Genomic DNA, 13,330 nt, shown 5'->3' on the forward strand with positions numbered 1-13,330 from the left:
ACCTTCGAGAGAACTCCTCCGCATCTCTTGACATGTTCGGCCAGAAATACCCTTGTGTCATTGCTTTATGCGCTAACGATCTTCCCTCAGAATGATTGCCACACACACCTTCATGAATAGCTCGCAATACCTGCTGCGACTCTGCGGGGGTGACACACTTCAAGTATGGGCCAGAGTAGGATCTTCTGTACAGCTGGTTATGCACGATGGCGTATTTTGCAGCATTCTTTTTGAGTTTCCTAGCTTCATCCCTTTGCATAGGCAAAACGCCATCTTGAATATAAGTAATGATGGGGTCAATCTAACTTGGTTCATACGGTATGACGTTGACTTGCCAAGGGTCAGAGTCCAAAGGTTCTTCGAAAATAGATGGCTGGGTCAATATTCCTACTGGAATCACCCTCGCCAATGTTTCACCGGAACTCGAAGCACTACATGCTAACCGGTCCGCATATGCGTTCTGTTCCCTCGGTAACTGTATGAATTCAATCTTTGCAAAGTCCTTGGCTTTATGCAGAACGGCAGAACGATGTGCCTCCATCATGTCATCCTTGGTCGCGTACTCACCATTTACCTGCCGAACAATCAACTGTGAGTCACTATAAACAGTCAAACTTCTGACCTGTAGCTCTCTGGCCAACTTTAACCCATTCAGCAACGCCTCGTATTCTGCTTCATTATTGGTGGCTCGGAACTCAAGTCTGAGTGCTTGACTCCAAGAAGTACCCTCTGGGTTTGCAGTTTAACCCCAATTCCAGCCCCCATCTGGTTAGAGGAGCCATCTACATAAAGTTTCCAAGAGCCGCACCTGAGGTCTTCTTTCGTATCTTCAGAGTCACATTCTAGCAAGAAATCGGCTACCGCTTGTCCTTTGACAGCTGTTCTCGGCTCATATGTTATGTCAAATGAACTTAACTCTATGGCCCACTTTGTCATTCTGCCCGAGAGTTCTGGCTTGTGCATAAGCACTCTGATTGGAAAAGTTGTTAGAACAGCTATAGGGTGGGATTCGAAATAATGCCTCAACTTTCTTTTTGCGTTTACCAGTGCAAGTATCACCCGTTCGGCCTTCGAGTATTTTCGTTCTGCCTCGGTCATTGTTTTACTGACATAAAATACCGGGTGTTGCACGCCTTCCTTGCAACGAATCAGAACGGCACTTGTCGCAACACTAGATACTCCAAGATACAAAAATAACTTTTCTTCTGGATCCGGGGCTGACAGGACTGGTGGGTTCTGCATATATTCTTTCAGATGGGTCAATGCTTGTCGTTGCTCTTCTCCCCAGACCTGTCTTCCATGACTCCGAATCGTGTCAAAGAACGGCTTGCAGCGGTCTGACAATTTTGAAATGAATCGACTTAATGCAGCTATTCATCCTGTGAGGGCTTGCACCTCTCTGATCGTCTTTGGTTCGGCATTCTTAATCAAAGCCTCTGCTTGAGCGGGGCTAACTTCGATGCCTCTGCGGTTGACCACGTGTCCCAAAAACTGACCGAAACTCACACCGAACGAGCACTTGGTTGGATTGAGCCTCATCCCATATCGCCTCAGCACATCAAATATATCTTGCAGATGTTTCAGATGATCATTCTTCTTCCTACTCTTTACCACCATATCATCAATATAGGCTTCCACAATCTTTCCTATTTGATCCTTGAAAATTTTGCTAACAAGTCTTTGATAAGTTGCTCCCTCGTTCTTTAGTCCGGAAGGCATAACTTTGTAGCAGTATGTCCCTCGCTCGGTTACAAAAGAAGTTTTTTCTTCATCAGCCGGGTCCATAGGGATCTGATTATAACCTGAATAAGCGTCCAGAAAGGTTAAGCGTTCATACCCGGTGGTAGCATCCACCATTTGATCAATCTTTGGCAGCGGGAAGCTATCCTTCGGACAGGCTTTGTTCAAATTGGTGAAATCAATGCATACTCGCCATTTCCCATTCTTCTTCTGCACGACAACGACGTTGGACAACCAATCAGGGTAGTGTACTTCTCTGATAAATCCCGCATCAAGCAGCCTATCAACTTCCTCGGCTATGATTTGGTTGCGTTCTGGAGCATATCTTCGTTGCTTCTGTTTTACTGGTTTGAAATTGGGATTGACATTCAAAGAATGACAGGATACGGAGGGATTAATTCCAGGCATGTCTAGGTGACTCCATGCAAATACATCGGCATTGTGAGACAAGAAGTCAGCTAGCTCTTGCCGCTCTTCCCTGGTCAGTCTTATTCCTACTCTGGTAGTTCGTTCTGGCCTGGACTGATCGATCTGCACATCCAGAAGGGGCTCTTCGGTCAAGTCAACTGACCCCTCTACCTTGTTCTGCTTGGGCGGAGGTTCCTGTAATTGCTATCTGGGGCTTGCCGGTCGGACGGGCGCTTTCCCTTTCCCAGCATACTTTAGTGTGACGGAATAGCACTCTTTGGCTACAACCTGATCCCCACGAATGTCTATTACCTTATTTCCATCGGGTCCGAGGCACCTCATGACCTGATGCAAAGTTGAGGGTACTCCTTGGACTCTGTGAATCCATCCTCTTCCCATCAGGAGATTGTACGAGGGGTGAATCTCTACAACCACAAAAGTTTCCATAAGAGTTCGTTCTGCAGCTTGAACTTCTACTTCCACCATTCTGATGGGCTCCACCCTCTTGCCATCGAATCCTAACAAGGGATTTCCAGTGGGCTTGATGATAAGTGCCGAATATTATATATTCAAGCGCCCTAAATTGCATTGGTAAAGTCCGTTGTATGTTAATTTATGTAGATTATCTTCATTTCTATGTTTTTATGCATTTTCAGGTTCATTGGCCAAAATGGAACAAGAATAAGGCCTTGTGGAATCTTGAGCAACAAAAGGTGCCAATGCTGAATTCTGGCAGCAGTAGAACCTGGACTTTGCTTGCCATTTTGACCTTCCAAACTCGAGAACTGGACTTCCCTCATAACATGAAAGATTTAGAGCTCTGAAATATCTTTCTAAATCTTCAAACGGTTTGTCATTCGGAGCTCGGAGCAGAGAGTTATGGCCTTGTTACCAGAGGTGCGTCGAACTGCCTGGCAGCAATGAAATTCTGCCTTGATCTTCATTTTCGACCAACCATCCTTGAGAATTGGATCTCCACTAAAACATGAAATATTTAGAGCTCTGAATTAGCTTTCTAAATTTTCAAATGGTTCATCATTCGGAGTTCGGAGCGCAAAGTTATGGCTGTTTAACCAAAGTAGGTCTGGGCGGAGCAAGTGAAGCATGGGCATTTTTACACTAAATTCGAGTGCTCGAGGCCTTGCTTAGAGTGCTCGAATTTTGGGCAGAATGCCCTTCGGAAATGGCTCATTTCAGCCCACTTGCACCTTGGTTTCTTCATTTTGCTTTCCTCTTTAATGAAGTGGTTGGAGATGTTGGTTGGTGGCCTTTTGGTGGTAGATAAGAGGGATATGAGCCACACAATAGGGTAGAGCTTCATTTCTACAAGATTAGAGGAGAGAGAAGGGAGCAAGAAAGAGAGTTCTCCAAGCTTGAAGAAGGGAGCACGAAAATGGAGGAGGTCTTCAAGCTTCTTCTTCATTCTAAGGCTCCAATGGGTAACTAACTCTTCTTCTAGGGAGGTGATGAAGTCCCTCCCTTGTAAGCATGTTCTAGTGTAGATTTTATTTTGGGATTTCAATGTATAACCTATGGTCTTTTCATGGTCTAGAGCATTTTGCTTCTTGTAATGGATCTTCATGTATTTTAATGATTATTGTTGAATTAATTATCTATCTTAGATGGTTTATTCTTTTAATCATAGTGCTTGCACTCTCATGGTGACAATGGTAGTGAGATCATGGAATAGTTTTAATGGCATGAAGTTGGAGAAATTTGATAGTCCATTGCTTAGGTTCCCCCTTTGATGGTCTATTCTTGATTCCTAACTTTATGTGCTTTTATCATTCAATTAAGGGCTTGATAATCTTTGGCTTAGGGAGCATGTTGAAGACTACACCCTAGTTTAGGTAGTTTAAGCATGTATTTCTTTGATGGATTATTCTTGTTTTTGATTCAATGAACCTCTTGAGGATATTATAGCAACCAAGGGTTGTTATGTATCATGACCATCGTTTATGTTGATTTCCTGAATTTAAATTTAGCCTAGCATGTGTATAGGGATGGAGACGGATTCACTTCCTTAGTTTTTCTTACTCGTATCTTATCTCGCTTCAATTATTGTAAGTTTCTATTTCATGCACTTCACATATTCAATTTAGTGACAAACAAACAACTCCTTATTTCCCCTTCATCATTCTAAGAACGATTCTAGACATTTAGGTTGCCTTAGACTAGCGTAGTCCCAGTGGTTCGACTTACCCGACCAATAGCCCTATTTTACAATGATTCGTGCTATTGCGAAGGTTGATGTTTAATTGACCAACCGATCAATTTTTGGCGCCGTTGCCGGGGACTGCAAACGGTTTAGCAACCAAAGTTTAGGGTTAATTTTAGTTTGATTGTGAATATTGTGTCTTGTGAATATTCCTTATGTGTTTTGATCATCTTCGTGTTGTAAGATTCTAGGGACTCGAAGCTCGCCGTGGGGAATGCTAGCAAATTGTAAGTCTAGAGGACCCCGGGTAAGTCTCTTGACCTTCTAGTTTCGAATTGTGAATATCGTGCATGTGTTAAGCTTAGAAGTAGATAAATTGCAAGCCCTTGTCGAGGCTATTTCAATTGTGTATTTTCAATTCCAAGCATCGGTCTTTGTCGTGGCCAATTTATTTTCTGTCTTGATAATTGAGGAGAAGGGGAACATCGTATGTGGAGTTGATGATAAAGATTTGTTGCGATGATGTTGTTGTGAATTGTTGATGTTTGGCCGTAGGTCACTCTCTCTACCCACAATCGATTCGCCCATTGATATCAATTCTCTTGAAAGAACTCTTAGACGGAACCTTAGGGAACCCACTCTTACAAGGGACCTTGAAACTGAATTCAATATAATGGGGGATAACGTAGGAAATCCGGGGAATGAAAGGGCTGAAATTCCTAATGTAGAACCAATGACTCTTAGAGATCATTTCATTCCTACCACCTATGCTTCTCCTTCTTGTACAGTGATGCCAAACATCGATGCAGCTCAATATGAGATCAAGTCTAGTACCATTCAAATGCTTCCATCATTTCATGGCTTTGATAATGAAGATCCATATAAGCACCTTGATGAGTTCCTTGAAATCTGTTCGACCATCCGGTTGAGAGGTTTTCCGGACAATGCACTTCATCTCCATCTTTTCCCATTCTCCCTAAAGGATAGGGCAAAATATTGGTTGAACTCCCTCGCTCCCAACTTTATTACTTCTTGGGCTCAATTGCAACAAGAATTTCTTAAGAAGTACTATCCGGTGAGTAAAACCAACCAAATGAGGCGTTCCATTCTAAGCTTTTCTCAAGTTGATGGAGAACAACTCCACGAGACTTGGGAAAGGCTACAAGATCTTCTTCGAAAATGTCCTCATCATTTGATCCCAAAATGGCAATTAGTGCAAGCTTTCTATGCCGGTTTGACCGACACCCATAGATTTATGGTTGACTCTTCTTGTGGTGGGATGTTCATGTCCAAGAATGCGGATGAGGCTTGGACCTTACTTGAGAATTTGAGTGAAAATTCACTTCAACACAATTCTCGTAGGGCTCCGACCTCAACCACTCCAAAGAACACCAATCCTTGTCAACAAAAATCAATAAGGGAGGAATCATCTCAAGTGGATGCCATAGCTCATAAATTCTACCAATTGATGGCACCACATCTTCCTCCTTCATTGTCTCAAAATTCGGCAAGTTCGGTTTGTGCCTCATGTAATAGTCCATTTCATCTCTCGGAAGATTGCCCCACACCGGAGCAATTTCCCAATCCCAACCAAGAGCAAGCTAATGCCATGTTCTCACGGCCCGGGAACAATCCATATTCCAACACCTACAATCCGGGTTGGCGAGACCATCCGAATTTTTCGTGGAGGCAACAAGCCCCACAAAATTCCCAACTTCAAAATCAAGGGCCTCAAAATCAGCCCTCTTCTCAATATCAAGGTAGGCCTTTCCAAGCCTTTTCAAGCTACCAACCTCCATACAATCCAAATGTCTCCACTCAACCTCCTGTGAATCCAATTGATGAGATAGTGGCTGCAAACAAGCAAATGATGGAATCATTAAATGTGCAAATGATGGAATCATTAAACAAGCAAATCATAGATTCCAACAAACATCTCTTGACATCCTTGCAACCTACTCTCCAAATGGTTCACTCCCATACTCAATCCATAGCTAGGCTCGAAAATCAAATGGGACAAATAGCTAACCAAGTGAACCAACTTCTTCAAAAAGACAAGGGTAAGCTTCCCGCTCAACCATTTGAAAATCCTAGAGGAATGCATGTGATTGATGAAACCCCTCCTCCGAGTGGGCCGACTCATGAACAAGTTCAAGCTATCACCACCCTTTGGAGTGGTAGAGTGGTTGACAACAAGGTTGATGGAGACATAAGTGAGAAAAACCCTCCGTTGAAAAATCCAAATTTAAGCTCTTCAAGTCCAAATCCAAGTTCTTCTTGTCCAAATACCATTCACGGAAGTCCCACGCATGTCACCCCAAATGTGGAAACTACTTATGAGCCAAAAGCTCCGTTCCCTCAACGTCTTCAAGAGTCGACACATTTTGGGAATAAGAATTGCAAAATTCAAGACATGTGGGAGGTCTTTAGGCAAGTAAAGATCAATCTTCCTCTCTTAGATGCTATCAAGCAAATTCCTCCCTATGCAAAATTCCTTAAGGATTTGTGCACTCAAAAGCGCACTTCCAGAAGTCATTTACCAAAGAAAGTGAGGTTAACCGAAAATGTTAGTGCGATCATTCAGCACAGCACTCCTCCGAAGTATAAGGATCCGGGTGCCCCCACAATCTCTTGTGTCATTGGTGACAACAAAATCGAGAGGGCCCTCCTTGACTTAGGAGCTAGTGTGAATTTGATTCCATATTCGGTTTACCTACAACTTTGTTTGGGAGATCTAAAGCCAACTCCGATAGTGTTGCAATTTGCTGATCGATCTATTAAGCAACCACGGGGAATTATTGAAGATGTGATCATAAAAGTGGACAAATTCTACTTCCCGGTAGACTTCGTGGTTCTTGATACGGAACCAGTCCATGATCCAAGAAAACACATTCCCATAATTCTCGGACGTCCTTTTCTAGCTACAGCTAATGCTTCCATTAACTGTAGATCCGGATTGATGGATATCTCTTTTGGGAATATGAATGTTAAGCTCAATATCTTTAATGCTGTGCAACTTCCTTCAGATGACAATGAGTGTTTTGAAATCACTATTGCTGATGAACACATTCAAAATCCAATCCCACCTCCTTCAACGGAGGATCCCCTACATGCTTGCTTGGTCCCTTTGGATTTTGAGGATTTTGGTGTGGACAAATCCATTCGGGAAGTCAACTCCTTGCTTGATATTCCATCACCATTTTCCTCTCCTTTATGGGAAGCACCAAATCCATCTCTATCGTGGGATTGTCCATCTCCTTCCATTTCTTCACCGGAGTTACCTCAACATTTTGAGGGTGAACCACCGGACAAAGGTAAGGAAAATGTTGACAAGTTGCTGAAAATTCTTCCAATCATTCCAGCCCAATCTAGAATCATTGTCCATGATACTCAACCTGTGAACAAACCATTTGAGTACAAGGAGGTATATGACTTGGAGATTGCAAATATGAAAGGTCATGATCCTACCATTGTTAGTCAAAACAATGACATTCAACGAGCCTCCATAATCTCGAACAAGCAGCACCTTTGCTTAAATCTGAAAATAAAAGAAGTGAGATTAAAAGCGATGCTCAAATCCTCTAAGGCCAAACTTGTTTCTCTTCGGAAGGATCAATATCCCTCACCATTCATTGATCCAAGTCTGAGACCATATGAAGGAGGCAAGTTGCATACGGAGCGTTAAGGATCCATCTCTCCAATGGATCCTGATCCTGGTTCGTCTAGCTATCGACATTAAATTTAGCAAAGCAAGGGAAGAAATTCTTTCGATGTTCCAAGCTTCCCTACCTTCTTAAATTGCTCGTGCCTTGAAATTTTCTGGGAAATGGTTTAGAAAAGCCAAAAATTTGATTTTTTTGAAATGGTCTTCAGTTGCGTTCCGCAATTTTAGACCGGCCTCTTAGACCTTCTCAGCTTTAATTTTCATTCCCGGAAATTTCCATCGCTTTCGAGCAAGTTCATAGGATCTTTGGCATGCAACTCATGTGCACAACCTCTCATTTTCAACGCATTGTTGGATCATGGTTCCCCAAAATTTTCCATGCATTGGAGATGAAATGCAAAGTTTGACAATTTTTCATCTAGGCATTAGAAATGTTGAGCAATTTGACAATTTTTCCAAAAATTTTCCATCCATGCAGTGGAATGGACTGAATTTTAAAATTTTAAAATTTTTTCCATGCTTTAGAGATAAAGTGCTAAGTTTCAAAAATTTTCCATCCATGCATTGGATTGGAATTATCTTGCAAAGCTTCAACAATTTTCCCTACATTAAAATTGGAATGATGTTGCGATGCAAAAGTTCAAAAATTTCTTCTATGCATGGAAATGCCATGCAAAGCTTCAAAATTTTTCTATGCATAGCTTGAATTTAGGTTGCCGCATGCAAAGTTTAAAACTTTCCCCATGCCTTACATGGAATGACATGCAAAAATTTTCAAAATTTTTTCCATGCATGGGAAGGTTGCATTCATGGAAAAATGTTGCCACATTTTCAAAATGCATACCTTAATGGGAATGAAGTTGCCACTTTCTAATGCCATGCGAGGTTTACAATTTCCATCTCAATGTTACAGTCCAGTTTAATGATTCCATAGCATGCATTCATGTAATGCATAAGAATACTGCTAGCACACCATGCATGAAAATGCATCCAATGCATGCAATAGTGCCCATTGTCAACCCACAATGAAGATGTCCAGTTAAGTGCTCGAAACCAAATATCCTGAGACTACTGCTATGATTTCGAGCAATCTACCTTCCCTGTCGAGTGCTCGCTGCTGCCTCCAATCTTGCATGCACTCACTGCCCAATTTTAGAGCACTCTAAATTCCATTTGGAGTGCTCTAAATTTTCAGCCCATCATTTGCAGCTACTGCCTCTATTTCGAGCCCTCGAATCCCAATTTTGAGTGCTCGAACCTCCTCCACATCTTGCCAATCTCTCTGCCCCAAGCTCGAGCACTCTAGCTCCCATTTGGAGTGCTCGAGCCTAGCCAACATGCCCACCATGCAACAAACCCAGCAACCACCACGCATCAATCTTCACCCTCCACCATCAGCCCCATGTAACACACCACCCAACTCCAACCTCACCACTGAACACTTCTCTCTCTCGGCATCCCTCCACCAAACCACCACCCCTCAACCTTAAACCTTCTCTCTCTCTCAACCCAAGTTTCCACCATGCAGCTTCCCTCCCTCACTCATTGCATGTCCTTCGAGCACTCGAAGAACCCATTTCGAGTGCTCGAATTTCTTACCACCATCAATCCGAGGCCTCCAACTCTATGCCCCAACCCTCTCTCTCTCGGCCTCTATCCCTCATTCTCTCAAGCATGCAGCAGCAACTCAACCCCATGCCTGCAACTCATCCACACACCAAACCTCACCCTAGCATCTCAACCCCTCTACAACAAACCATCCATCCATGCAAGCTCCCTGCATTCAAGTTGGCTGAAAACTTCCCCTTGGCTGCAAATTTCAAGCACTCCCAAGCCCCATTCGAGTGCTCAAGTTTCCTTGCTCTATCTGCCGAGCTTGCTTGAAGCCCTCACCCGAGCCCTCTCACTTCTCTCTTGAGTGCTCGAGCTTGTTTGAAGCTCACACCCGAACTCACTGCCAAGACTTCGAGCACTCGAAGTCCCATTTCGAGTGCTCGAAGTGTGAACCAACTTCTCTTCCTCCCTCACCCGAGCCCTCATCTCTCACAACTCACCTCACCAAACCATCACCCTTACCACCTCTCGGCATCAACCATCTTCCCCATCTCCCTCACCTGCAAACCACCAACTCAACCTCAACCCCACACACCACCCTCCTCCCTCTCGGCAACTCCTCAACCAACCCACATCAACCCTCAACCATGCATGCACAACTTTCATCTCAAACGCATCAACCTCACCTCATGGCTATAAACCCTCAGCCTTAACACCAACCACTCATCCCTCTTAACCGAGCCTCACCAACATCCACACAAACCAACCAACCCACACACAACCTATATTTCCCTCTCTGCAACTCAACCACTCCATCCCACATTCATGCATGCACCACCACTTCCACCCCACATTTCCCACCATGCATGCATGCATGCACCTCTCCATACATGCTTATTCATTTCCTTCCACTCCCTATGCATGCTTACCCACCCATCCATCAATCTCTCATCCACATCTTCCATTAACCACAAATAATGGGCCTTGTGTTCTCCATTGTTGGGTAAGTGTCTAACCCTCTTTTTCTTTCAATTTTTGATCAATGGAGGATGGGATTGCTTGTGTGAAGGATTTGTGATTGTTTGGGAGTTGTGTATTGCATTTGCAGGGCCAAAATTTTGGATTTTCTCATCTCTAATCAACCTTTGGCCCTCTTCCTTTTTGTCTTGCACACCACGTGTTTGACGAATTGCCTAAGCCAACTTCATCTCTCTAAATGCCCAGCTTTTGGCACTTTTTTTTGTTTTCCATTTTAAACTTATGACTCATGTGTGCCAATTTGTATTTTGTACGGATTTTTACCTTGCAATTACATTCGTCTTAGTGTTTTCATTTCTGTTTTGATTTTTCTTAAGAGTCCTATGCTTTTACCTGTGTCTATTAGTGCTGTTTTGACAGGTCTTCCTGTCCAAGTTTGGGGGACGCGTTTGCGCATTCACATCGATGGATATTTTTGCATTCGTCACTCCACTTGGTAATATTGTTCTTTTACCTTCTTTGCTCTTATTTTGTTTAACTTGTCTTCACACATTGAGGACAATGTGACTTTCAAGTTTGGGGGTGCAATAGGACATTTTTGGTTTTGCATTTAGACATTTTTGGTTTTGTATTTTTGCTAAGCAATGACAGTATAACTTGGAACTTGTCGGAGACGAAGCATATGTTTAATACCTTGTGTATAGAAGCAATTGACATTTTTGAAAATAAAGAAAAAAGAAAAATTTGAGTTGAAATGATCATGTAGATTCAAATTAGTCTGTATAAATGTCTCAATTAAATTCTCGCTGAATTTGACACTCTTTTAAGCTTCACAATGCACAGATGCACATTGGAAACTTAACTGTGAGGCATGTAACTTGATCGACCTTGACCTTGGCCTAGTTAATTTAATTTGATGAACCTGATAGATGAATATCTTTGGCATGATTTAAGTTGTCTAAAAAAAAAAAACTGAGAAAGAAAGAAAATAATGATCAGTTGACGTTCGTAGCCTTTCCAACTCGAGTTATTAAGCCTTAGGAGTGTCTCTACACTTACCACCCTAAAACCGTCTGGTTTGGGAGTTGTTGGCCTAACGCTTGCTACAGGGGTTGGTTAGAAAGCTTAAAGGACTTAAACATTGCACGGTCATTCAAAAAAAATAAACTGGTAATAAACATGGTTCGTTGGAGTTCGTAGCCTTTCCAACTTGAGCTATTAAGCCCTACGGAGTGTCTCTACACTTAGCACCCTAAAACCGTCTGGTTTGGGAGTTGTTGGCCTAACGCTTGCTACAGGGGTTGGTTAGAAAGCTTAAGGGACTTCAGTATTGCACAACCATTCTATGTTTCGCTTATGAGTTGCAATAAATTGTCAACAAGCAATAAAAGTTGTCTTGTAAATAAAATCATGCCTTAGGGACCTCATTTAAAGGGGAATTCAATGATTTGAAAACTTGTGCTTTGGAATTGGAAAAGAAAGTAAAAGCCGCATGTTGAGAATCCAATTCACTTTCACTGAAGCTAGAGTTGATTTCCATTCAAGAGATGATAATTGAGTTATTTATATAGACTTTGATGTTGATGCATGTATGTGGAAATGTATTAAGCCAATTTTTGTATCAATGCTTCATATATGCAAGGTAGTTTTCCCAATGACCCCATCTCCAGTTTTTGTCTGTTTCAAGTTGTATTTGAGCTATGTATCTATCTCATTTTACCATGGATGATATTTTTGTAGTAGCATGCCCATGGTTGTCTTTTCATTGAAGTATTCATTGTAGTTTTGCTAAGGGACTAGCAAAATGTAAGTTTGGGGGTGCGATAAGCGCCGAATATTATATATTCAAGCGTCCTAAATTACATTGGTAAAGTCCGTTGTATGTTAATTTATGTAGATTATCTTCATTTCTATGTTTTTATGCATTTTCAGGTTCATTGGCCAAAATGGAACAAGAATAAGGCCTTGTGGAATCTTGAGCAACAAAAGGTGCCAATGCTGAATTCTGGCAGCAGTAGAACCTGGACTTTGCTTGCCATTTTGACCTTCCAAACTCGAGAACTGGAGTTCCCTCATAACATGAAAGATTTAGAGCTCTGAATTATCTTTCTAAATCTTCAAACGGTTTGTCATTCGGAGCTCGGAGCAGAGAGTTATGGCCTTGTTACCAGAGGTGCGCAGAACTGCCTGGCAGCAATGAAATTCTGCCTTGATCTTCATTTTCGACCAACCATCCTTGAGAATTGGATCTCCACTAAAACATGAAATATTTAGATCTCTAAATTAGCTTTCTAAATATTCATACGGTTCATCATTCGGAGTTCGGAGCGCAAAGTTATGGCTGTTTAACCAAAGTAGGTCTGGGCGGAGCAAGTGAAGCATGGGCATTTTTACACTAAATTCGAGTGCTCGAGGCCTTGCTTAGAGTGCTCGAATTTTGGGCAGAATGCCCTTCGGAAATGGCTCATTTCAGCCCACTTGCACCTTGGTTTCTTCATTTTGCTTTCCTCTTTAATGAAGTGGTTGGAGATGTTGGTTGGTGGCCTTTTGGTGGTAGATAAGAGGGATATGAGCCACACAATAGGGTAGAGCTTCATTTCTACAAGATTAGAGGAGAGAGAAGGGAGCAAGAAAGAGAGTTCTCCAAGCTTGAAGAAGGGAGCACGAAAATGGAGGAGGTCTTCAAGCTTCTTCTTCATTCTAAGGCTCCAATAGGTAACTAACTCTTCTTCTAGGGAGGTGATGAAGTCCCTCCCTTGTAAGCATGTTCTAGTGTAGATTTTATTTTGGGATTTCAATGTATAACCTATGGTCTTTTCATGGTCTAG

Source organism: Cornus florida, unplaced genomic scaffold (genome assembly GCF_030987335.1).
Source record: "Cornus florida cultivar Cherokee Brave unplaced genomic scaffold, ASM3098733v1 CherokeeBrave_3.0.0_Hap2_Chr04, whole genome shotgun sequence".
NCBI classification, from domain to species: domain Eukaryota; kingdom Viridiplantae; phylum Streptophyta; class Magnoliopsida; order Cornales; family Cornaceae; genus Cornus; species Cornus florida.